The sequence below is a fragment of the Euleptes europaea genome, chromosome 14 (assembly GCF_029931775.1).
Source record: "Euleptes europaea isolate rEulEur1 chromosome 14, rEulEur1.hap1, whole genome shotgun sequence".
NCBI lineage: Eukaryota > Metazoa > Chordata > Lepidosauria > Squamata > Sphaerodactylidae > Euleptes > Euleptes europaea.
This window is the reverse complement of record NC_079325.1, coordinates 49,688,957-49,700,131: the sequence shown is the minus strand read 5'-3', so window position 1 is coordinate 49,700,131 and position 11,175 is coordinate 49,688,957.

Sequence of the window (11,175 nt, the reverse complement as noted above, 5' to 3'; positions counted from 1 at the left end):
TCACGTTAGCCTTTTTCTAACTCTACGATGGTATTAAAAACAGACAAATCAGCTCTCGCGCGAAGAGATATAATTAAAAAAAAAGTTTCACACGGCAATCACTCTGGTTTTTGTTGGACTTATTCAGGTGCGATTCGTGGCGGCTTCCTTTTTAAAAATTTTTTTTTCATTTTTCGTCATTTAATATATCAACAGAAACAATATAATAATAATAATAATAATAATAATAATAATAAAAAGAAAAACAAGTAATATTTCTAGTTTAATAATGAAATGACTTCTCCCTCTCCCTCTTCCATCTAAAATTAAATTGTATAAACTTTTGCTAACGGAACTAATCCCAATATTATTTTAATTAACCTGTTCTTGTCGTATCTAACCTTATTAAATCAATACCTAATATAAACATTAATACAAAGTATAAATAAGGGATTGGATCAATTGTGGTGGCTTCCTTGAACCGGCTGTGCTTTGGGAGAATCGCGCTCGCTCCTCCTCCCTCCCAAACTAAAAATTGTGCTGTCCGACAGAAGGTAATTTCTGCTACTTCGCTGGCTTTGGGTTGGAATAAAAATCTGGAATAATTATTACGTTTTAATTGGTAACGTTGTTATTTGTCTGGCGTCCTCTCAGTGATGTCTTCTTCATAAGAACATAAGGCCATGCTGGATCAGACCAAGGTCATAGAATCAGAGTTGGAAGGGACCACCAGGGCCATCAAGTCCAAGCCCCTGCACAATGCAGGAAATTCACAATTACCTCCCCCCTCCACACCCCTAGTGACCCCTAGAAGATGGCCAAGATGCCCTCCCTCTCATCATCTGCTTAAGGTCACAGAATCAGCATTGCTGACAGATGGCCATCTAACCTCTTCTTAAAAACCTCCAGGGAAGGAGAGCTTACCACCTCCCGAGGAAGACTGTTCCACTGAGGAACTGCTCTAACTGTTAGAAAATTCTTCCTAATGTCTAGACGGAAACTCTTTTGATTTAATTTCAACCCGTTGGTTCTGGTACGACCTTCTTGAGCAACAGAAAACAACTCGGCACCCTCCATCAAGGTCCATCAAGTCCAGCAGTCTGTTCACACAGAGGCCAACCAGGTGCTTCTAGGAAGCCCACAAGCAAGACAACTGCAGCAGCATTATCCTGCCCGTGTTCCACAGCACCTAATATAATAGGCATGCTTATCTGATCTTGGAGAGAATAGGTATCCATCATGACTAGTATCCATTTTGACTAGTAGCCATGAATAGCCCTCTTCTCCATGAACATGTCCACACCCCTCTTAAAGCCTTCCAAGTTGGCAGCCATCACCACATCCTGGGGCAAGGAGTTCCACAATTTAACTATGCGTTATGTGAAGAAACTGCCCTATGTTTTAATTGTTTTTATACGTGAGAACACGTATAAAATTAAAACTTTGGTTTTAATTATGGGTTGTTTGGTTTTTAATGGTTAAGATGTGCTTTTATTATGTATGTGTTTAATTTTTTAGATACTGTGGTGTCTCCTGATGAAGGCAAAACGGCAGGGCATAAATTTTGTAAATAAATAGGGGGGAAAGGGTATTTGAGCAAAAGTGGGAATAAAGACAGAGATTTAAAAATCTGGAACCAGAAGGTCAGGAAGCATCCATAGCCATCATGACAGGCATGAGCTTCAACCTGATTCTCACAAGCAGGAAAACACAAGGAACTTGGAGAGCTCTGTGAACAGAACTCATAGAGCAGGTTCCTGCATTCATTCATATATCTGTTGCAACAGAAATAAACAGGAATCTTGAGGCACCTTGAAGACTAAATAGATTTTATTCCAGCACCAGTTTTGTGAGTAACGTGAAGTGAGATCTAGCTCACAGTAGCTTCCACTGCATTAACTTGATTGCTCGATTCAGGTGAGTGGGTGGGGAGGGGGGCAGCTGTCCCACCCCTGCTCCAGGTTTGTGCATGGGGGCAGTCCCCTTGATACCTCCTTGGGCATGGAGGTGGTGACCCTCTTCAGCCTCTTCGTACCCCACCTGGAGTACTGTGTGCAGTTCTGGAGGCCTTTCTTCAAAAAGGATAGGGAGCTGTTTCTGTTGGCAGCAGAAGATTGGACTCATTGTGAGTATAGGAATAAGTTATGGGCGGAAAGGTACTGGCTGGGTATTAAGAATTTTTTTTTTTTACAGCGAGAGTAGTTCAGCAGTGGAACTGGCTGCCTAGGGAGGTGGTGAGCTCCCCCTCACTAGCGGTCTTCAGGCAGCAGGTGGATAAACACTTGTCAGGGATGCTCAGTCTAGGCTGTTGGACTAGATGGCCTGTATATCCCAGTATTTTATATTGAGATTAGACTTGGTTTGTAAATTCACTCTTTGCAAGGTCTGTCTCTGTTTTATCTGGTAAATAGCTAATAATAATAATAATAAGGCTTAAGAAGACGAGGTGATGTAGCAAATACACGCTGTTGTAGTAGAGACTCACTGGATTCTGACAAGGCCGATGAATTAGGCAATGCTTTCTCTCGCAACGAGATAAAACAGGAAAAGTATTATAGCTTTAATTCCTTCATGTCACCTACTCTTTTAACCTGAGAGGTCAGGGATCAGTGGAAGATAAAATGAAGTTGCCAGATTCAAGGATAAGCGTGCTCTCGTACCTACAACAGAGAAAGAGAAAGCCTGCCAGGTACAACTTTGGCCATTATTAACATGGCTTCTGGAAAAGTCCTTTCTTCCAGGCAAATCTCTCCAGTGCCACAGGCTCAGAAAGCATGTGGCAGGCGTGAGACCCATGGGACAAGGAGGAGGGGAGATGGACTTCACACAACAATCTGAACGAAGCCTCCGAATTGACTAGGGAGGGGTGAAGGCAAAGCAGGCCACAGCTGGATGATGCCGGCGAGTCTCCTCTTGTGTGGCAGGAATGAATGGTGCGTTGGACAGCTGCATGAGGTCAGCAGAGTGTGTGGCAACAACTCTGGCCACCCAGAGGAACAGATGTTGCTGCCAGGAAGGCTGGACAGGGAAAAGGAGAGCAACTTTGGTCCAGTCTAGGCCTCCCCATGAGCAATGCTGCTCCAAAGTGTTGCCATGACTCCCCTCAAGATGCTGATATGATTTCCCAAGCAGTCTTTCCCCCAAGATACTCTGAGCAGTATATATATCTGTCTCCCCTCCATTTTAGCCTCACAACCATCACTTGTGAAGTAGGCCAGGCCAGGAGCAACTGATCCAAGATCGCTTAATGATCGTTGTGGGTAAGTGGAGATTTGATCCCAGGTCCCCTTAATTCCAAATTCTACCTGCTACACCATACTGACTGAAGACGTTGATTTACTCATTTCTCCCTTGAAGTGGCTTGCAATGGTGACAGCAAGGATGGCTGCTCGAAATTCACTCGATCATTACTATAGCGATCCTGAAAAATTCACCCTGAGCTAGGAGGAATTTGTGGCTGGATATGCTTAGTGGGGCTCAGTTTGAAGAACTACCATTGTGGTCAGATACCACCTGCCACTTTTTCTTTAAAAGCAGAAATGTTGCTATTCTGAAATGATTAAAAAAACACACACCTTCATTGAGGTAGTGCACCCATTCTGTCTCCCCACCCAGCTCTGTGAGGTAGGCTTGATTTTGATAGTGACTGGCCCATGATCAGCCACCATGGTGTCGTGGTTAAGAGCGGTGGTTTGGAGCAGGGGACTCTGATCTGGAGAACTGGGTTTGATTCCCCACTCCTCCACGAGTGGTGGAGGCTAATTTGGTGAACTGGGTTGGTTTCTCCACTCCTACACATGAAGCCAGCTGGGTGACCTTAAGCTAGTCACACTCTCTGTGTGACTGTGTTAAGTGCCGCCAAGTTGCTTCCGACTCATGGCGACCCAATGAATCAATGTCCTCCAAAATGTCCTCTTTGACAGCCTTGCTCAGGTCTTGCAAACACTCTTTATATGCCAATAAAGGCTTGTGTTGTGTTGTGTTGTGTGTAGTCACACTCTTTCAGCCCCACCTACTTCACAGGGTGTCTGTTGTGGGGAGGGGAAGAGAAGGTGGTTGTAAGCCGGTTTGATTCTCCCTTAAGTGGTAGAGAAAGTTGGCATATAAAAACCGACTCCTCTTCGTGGTGGAGTGGGACAGCTGAATTCCAGCCTTAGCAAGACATTCTAACCACTCATGGCCCATCACAAGAATATAACAGTGTAGGCAAGAAGAGTCAGCGCACAGGAACATTAGGAACTAAGCCAGGAGTGTCAAACATAAGGCCTGGGGGCCGGGTATAGCCCCTTGAGAGCTCTTATCTGGCCCACGATCCAGCATCCTGCTAAATAAAAGAAAATACTGTAAGAGTGTAATTGTTTTAAGCATGTTTGTATTTTAAGTAAAAAATAATATCATTAATTGGCTTTGCCTTTTGTCTTCTATAAAGTTTTATCTCCAGTACCTGGCATTAAATTTTATGATGCATACAGCCCAGCCCAACCAAGTAACATTGATGTCATATCCGGCCCTCATAACAAATGAGTTTGACACCCCTGAACTAAGCAGCCAGTGTAGGGACTGTGCTGGTCATTGACCGTGTTCATGTACTTTAGTGACTAAGTACATCAGTTGTTCGGGGGTGGGTGGGGGAGAAGTCCATAGGGAGCCACTGTGGTGTAGTGGTTAGAGTGTCACACTAGGATTTGGGAGACCCAGGTTTGAATCCCCACTCATGCCATGAGTGGGTGACCTTGGGACAGTCTCAGCCTAACCCACTTCACAGTGTTGTTGTGAGGATAAAATGGGGGGGATGATGTAAGCCACTTTGGGTCCCCATGGGAGAAGGGCAGGGTACAAATGTAGTAAATAAATAGTTCATAGACTCACCAGGTGGCCTTGGGGGGGGGGGAACTAGTTATAAGAGTAAAATTAATTTGGTTTTCTTTTTTGTCTCCCTTTTCTTATGGTTTTCTATTTTCATATAAAAATATTCCATAAGGTTTATTTTTGAATGTGTTTCTTATAACTTTATGTATTTATGGCCACTGAGGAAGGCCTACTCAAGCCGAAACACGTAAACACATTGGTCGTTTACATTGTCTGTATATCAACTGTGCAAAAGAATTTTTTAACTGATGTTTATATGTAGCCTGCATTCCAGGCCCTGTGTTTTTAACAATTTTAAAGTGTACACCTTGCAATAAATGTAATTATTTTGTTATACTGCATAGTTTATAGGTCAACCTTTGATGCTCAGTCTTAGATACAGACATGTTCTCTCAGCCCCTTATCCACCACTGGGTATAGTAATACCAACTACAATGGGGTAACAGTGTTACCGAACTACCAGACAAGGACGTTGCAAAGATTAGTGAGATAATGCAGTGTGAAGTTTCAGCTACCAGGCACTCTCAGCCCATCTCTGCAACCTAAGCAAGGCTCCGAAAATCTATAAATGCCTTAGTAGCTGCCACCATTCCAGTTGTTCAATAGACTACTAGAAATGTTATCTCAATTGAATAAGCCCCAATATCCCTTGAGGAACCTGTTACAGTCTTTGTAAGAAGCTGTGCACCTGGTCTGCTTTAAAATTCTTAAGACTACTGTACTACAGATCTTTATGAAAATTGAATATAGCAAGACCATGTATCCATATGAGGAACTTATTAATCTTCATTGAAGTGAACACATACACTTATGGTGAAATATGTGGGATTGAAGAAGACTCCGAAACGATCGTATCCCAGCATTCCATCTTGTTCTTCAGTAATATGAACATCCATTGAACATCTACCTGCATTTAGGATATTAAAAAAAAAAAAGCCTAGATTGCTGTATATGCTTATGGTAATTTATGTACATAGCACTTCACTGATGTGATTTGTCACTTCTGTATATAGCACTTTGATGTTATTGTTTGTTTGGTTTTCCAATACAAACTGTTTTTGCAGATCTCAGCATATTCTTGCACTAATTTCCTAACCTATGGTAACAGTACAGAGATGTTTGTTTTTGTTGGTAACCTCCAGGTAATAGCTGGAGATCTCCCTCTATTACAACTGATCTCCAGCCGATAAGAGATCAGATCACCTGGAGAAACTGCTTTGGCAATTGGACTCTATGGCATTGACATCCCTCTCTTCCCCAAACCCCGCCCTCCTCAGGCTCCACCCCAAAAACCTCCCACCGGTGGCGAAGAGGGACCTGTCAACCCTACATATCAGACAATAAAGACAATTAAAAACAAACAAACAACCAAGACGGATCGGATGTGAAGTACCCCAAAAAAAAAACCCCTTTATTTTCCCCAAAATTGTAATGACATTTGACATTATAGTGATTTCCTCTTTATAGCTGTTGTTTCTCTACATTAGGAACCAGGTAACAGAATACAAACACAATCAGTTGAATCAAAGACGGCACAGCATTCCTTTGTAAAAGAACAGAAACACCAGAGGAGCAAGTTAAAACCATGATTTAAAAAAAAAAAGAAAAGAAAAATTAATTCCCCTCCAGCCCCACAAAACTTTTCGAAGAATCATCAAAAACAACTGCGGAACTAACATCTTCTATACTTGCATTAGACAACAAAAATGCCTTTAGTTTGTTTTTGTTTTTTTAGTCTGCTTTTAATTTCAAAGTTTAGAAAGTGTTAAACTAACTCTTCAAGCCATTTTTTCGCTCAGATTTGCATAGTCCCATTTCCTTGTCCAAAAATTATCGACACTCTCTCTTGCTATAGAATTATCTGAATATAAAACCGAGTGCGCATCTCATCTCAGCTTCAATAGCTTTTCCAAGAAAATAAAGACAATCTCTCTCTCTCTCTCTCTCGTTTTCACCCCCTCAAAAATATGGGCTTATAAAACAAAACTAGCAAACATTATTTCTTGAAGCAAGGTAAAGAATTGGGACACTCTCCTCTTAAGTTCCAAGTTCCTTTTTATTCTCCTACAAAAATAAATGAAAAGAGAGCTTTGCCCCTCATTAGCTAAGCAGGAGCAGGGAAGGGGAAGGGTTAGCATCAGAGAGGGCCCTGATAGAGCTGCTGCACCGCAAGGACTCTGCAGGATAAGGCCCTTTGGACACGGAGGACTGCAGACCCCATGAACTCTCGCGACCAGGCGAAGAGCTTGCTGAACAGTCTCCAAGGGGCCAGCCCTGTCCACAGGGCTGAAATACAGCGGCAGCCATTTCCTTTTGCTAATCTGAGCAGGAGCAGCGGGTCCATTTAGCAGCTCTTGAAATCAGGGAGGGAGGGAGGGGGTCTGCCCTCCCATTGTGCCCCCTCCCCAGGAGGGGTGCACCTAATTTGGGTGCTCTAATGCAAAGTGTACCTGATGAGGGGCCTCCCAGAGGTTCGGCACGTGGGTGCAGCTCAGCTGCACAGCCACGTTTTCTTTTTAAGGGGGGGGGGAGAGAATGGGACATCATGAAATTGTTTTTTGGGGAAAGGTAATTCGATATCTTAATGAAACATTTCTTGGAGCCTCAGCCATTCTAAAGAGGAACCAATCTTCTCTTTCTTTAAAAAGAAAAAGCTGTTTAAGAGAGTTTCAAATCCATCCACTTTTGTAGCCACCGACGTGTTCAGCGGCAAATACACCTGCTGCATCACCTGCACAGTAAAGTGCCAGACGGGCGGCGAAATTCAATTCCTTAACCTGCCCTCTCTTTCAACATTGGTTCATCTTTAAGTACTTGGCTGAGTCCACCTCCACTGACTCAGCGGAGGACTTGCATGATTCATTAAGCCCCATCCTTCAATTTATAATTTGGAGCACCGTAATATTGCTCCCCCCCGCCATAATATGTTGAAAACCCTTCTCATTTTTCAACGCTTATGATGGAGGATAACTGAGTCCAATCTATCTCCTTTGGCACTAGCGACGGAGGAAGCAGAAGCCGGCTCTGTCTCCTCCCCCATCTTTATCATCTTAGATTCTACAGCTTCTCTCACAAGACCCAATTCGATAGGGGTTATTGGCAAACAGAAAAAAAGTCACTCTTGAAAACTCCTGGATTTTGAAAGAATGTGACAAACTAGGAATTTTTTTTAAAAAGCACTGAAACAACAATTGGTTTTTTAAAAGCTGCAAAACACCAGCCTGCTGGGTTTTCAACAAAATTCAATAAATCTTCAAGACAAAACAGGGAAAAAATGAGAAGAGGAAAAGATATCCAAACAAAGCCAGTGGTTTGAGAATTTCAGTAATTAAGAAAAAAAAAACACCCTCCTCAATGTTCCCCAAACAGTATTTCTAAGTCAACAAGTCAACTAGGAAGAAGACATTGATCATGCCAAGAGAGAAAGTGCTTGCAAAGTGAACACCATTTGAGGAAGCAGCAGAATTGTTAAGAGAATATTTTTTAAATGTTCCCAGCTCTACCATCAGACTTAACTAGTGGACCACAGTTGTAAAAGCCACAGGTGGAATTCCAAGATGGATCCTTGAACCTCGTTCCCGCTCACTTGGTTCTTTTAAGTGCGCAGGCTGAGTCTCAGTACGTAGAATAAATGACTCTGTCGTGCACTCAGTCCGCTTCCACGAGCATCGCATTGTTTCGCTAAGGATTTAAGAAGCCAGCAAGTCTGGAAGAGGAACCCTAAGAAGCCCCATGTAGTCACTAGCCATGTGATCAGGGATGCAAAGTGAGGCTTAGAAACACTGAAACGGCCCGTCATTTTTCTCAGGGCCAGTTCACACAGATCGGGGCTCACAGGGACCTGCACACAGAACAAATCCCCGCTGAATTCTAGGGAGTCCTTCATTCACATGGACTATCATTGCCATTCTGATGCACGCCCTTGGTTTTGAGAGAGTTGATAAGACATCAGCGTGTGCATGACGTCTAAGAAGAGCAGTGAAACAGCGGCATGTCACTTTGACCTGGCTCGGCTTGCACGTCACCATCAGGTCACGTCATCAGCCTCCTCTCTGCCATTCACAGGGGAGCCAGTAATCAGAAAAGCCCTCTCGTCACAAGCTAGCCACACTCCTGTTAACCTGGACTCCCAAACATGGGTTTCTAGTTCCTACGTTGGCCCATATCCCCAAGCCTGCTCAATTGCCTTGTTTCAGGCATTCTTGAGATCCTTAGCTCCCTCACCCCCGGGCCTTTCCTTCCAGTTCTCCCCTATGCAAAAGCAAGCGCCATATCCAGATTTTATGGTCCTTCATGGGTTTTGAAGTACTTTGGTAACTGAAGGCAATTTATTTCACCCCTTTGCCTGAATCAATAGCTCTATGCCAACAAAGCATCTCTATGGCTTCCTAATCAGTAGACCAACCTAGCCGTACTTAGGTCAAGGACCAAGAGCCACGGCTACATTTTTCTGGTCTCCTTCTCCCTAATTAAATAAAAAATCCAGGACTGCATATCTCCAATTGCCATAGTAAATCTTGTATTATGAGTCTTTTGTAGTGCTATGACAAACTAATCTCCTTTGCCGTGTAAGGAGAAGAAGGGGTTACTCCATTCTCTAGTGCACCAGGCTCAAGAACCAAGCAATTATGGAGGAAGTTGCATTGGGGGCTCACCTATTCCACACCTGGACTGCATGCGTGCCATCTCTAGCCTGGCTTCTGAAGCACTCCCCCCAAGAGAATGCAATTCCCGAGACAGCAAGTTGCAAATGGCAATATCTGCTTCCCATGAAACGGCCAAATACTCCCTTTCTGGAATGCAGAAGCCTGGCCTATTAGTAGCTATAGCAACCTGGTAGATTTCTCTTCCGATGCCTGGTCACCCACCAAATTCTTTCTGTGGCAGTCTACCCACAAACAAGCCTGTTACAGAACAGCTCTGAAAAAAACACACGGTTATCGCTAACCGCGGAGGGGGAGGAGACTTAAGCTCCCCCCCAACTCTATTCCTACTGCATGTGAAAAAGTGTGAAAAAGAGGGGTGTGTATGTACACAGGTGCTTCGTGTGCACACGCATCAACAGAATGCAATGGCCTCAGTCATGCTCTGGCAACTTTGGCTTGCCAGGGGCCCCCGAGTGCAGCAAACACACCAGTTACCCACAGCAGAAGAGAAAAAAAAAAAAGGGGGGGGGAGGAAGCACTACAAGGAAGGTAGTTTATCAGCTGAAAAGATTGCAGAGTCCCAGACAGAACGCCCCTTCGATCTCTGTCTGGATATCTAGCTGCCGGGAGATCAGAAGGGGGTGGGAGGAAATCCGTCCAGAAATTTCAGACCTTCCCCCACTGCCCACTGTTATTTTTCTTTCTGCTGCGCCTCAACACTGGAGAGGGAGCTCAAGAATCATGCTCAACGAGGAAACACCACAAGTGGTAAAATGAAGTTTTTTCCTTTCTTTCCAATGCCAAACATCCATGGGAGTTCGCACACAGCAGAATGAGGTGGTAAAAGGGCCTGTCACAATTTAGACTGCAGGAGGAGGATCATACTTTAAGCTGCACTGCATAACACCCCCCTGCAAGTAGAAGACTAGCCCCGCAGGCAGCAAGTTGGGGTAGAACCTCTCTTTCTGATGTGCTATCTTTACAAGCAGAATTCGTTTGGTTTTCAAGATGAGGAAACTTTTTTTTAATTGGTACAGCCTGTGCTACTAGCTCAAGACTCTACCACTTTGTTTTGCTGCACGTGTGGATCAGGCCTAACTTGGCTCACCAAGGCAGAAAATAATCCATACACTTCACAAATGCCTGGTCAGGTCGAGGCACGTTTTAGGCAAAGCATCCTTGAGATGGATTTGGCAAAGAGAGGAGGCTGGGATACCCCAAGCTCACAATCAAGGCCTACTGAGGTGGGCAAATGAACTCAATTGTGTTCTAGGTCTGGAAGAGTTGAACCAGCTCTCACACAGTCTGGAAAACCTAGCCTGACCTCCCACCCTTTTCTGATCTGGAAGGCAGCAAAGTTGGGGCACCTTAAAAGAAGTTTTTCTATCAGCCTGAAGTGAGTAGGCAGAATCACCATCGTGTCCCCCCCAACCAAGCCTTAACCACTCCCACCAACATACAATGGTGGCTGCTTAAAGAGCCAAGAGCAGAGATGTCCCTTTGGAGGCCTTTTCTGGGGTTTGTTTGGAATCTTTTAAAGTGCTCCCTCTAACAGAAACCAAGGAACAATGCCCCCTTCCCGTGCCCTGCAGTGGAAGGGGGATTTCTGAAAGATGGCAGCCGGTAATGCTAGCAGGCGCTTAGCATTCATCATCCGTGTTTTAAAAAATAGCACGTTCCA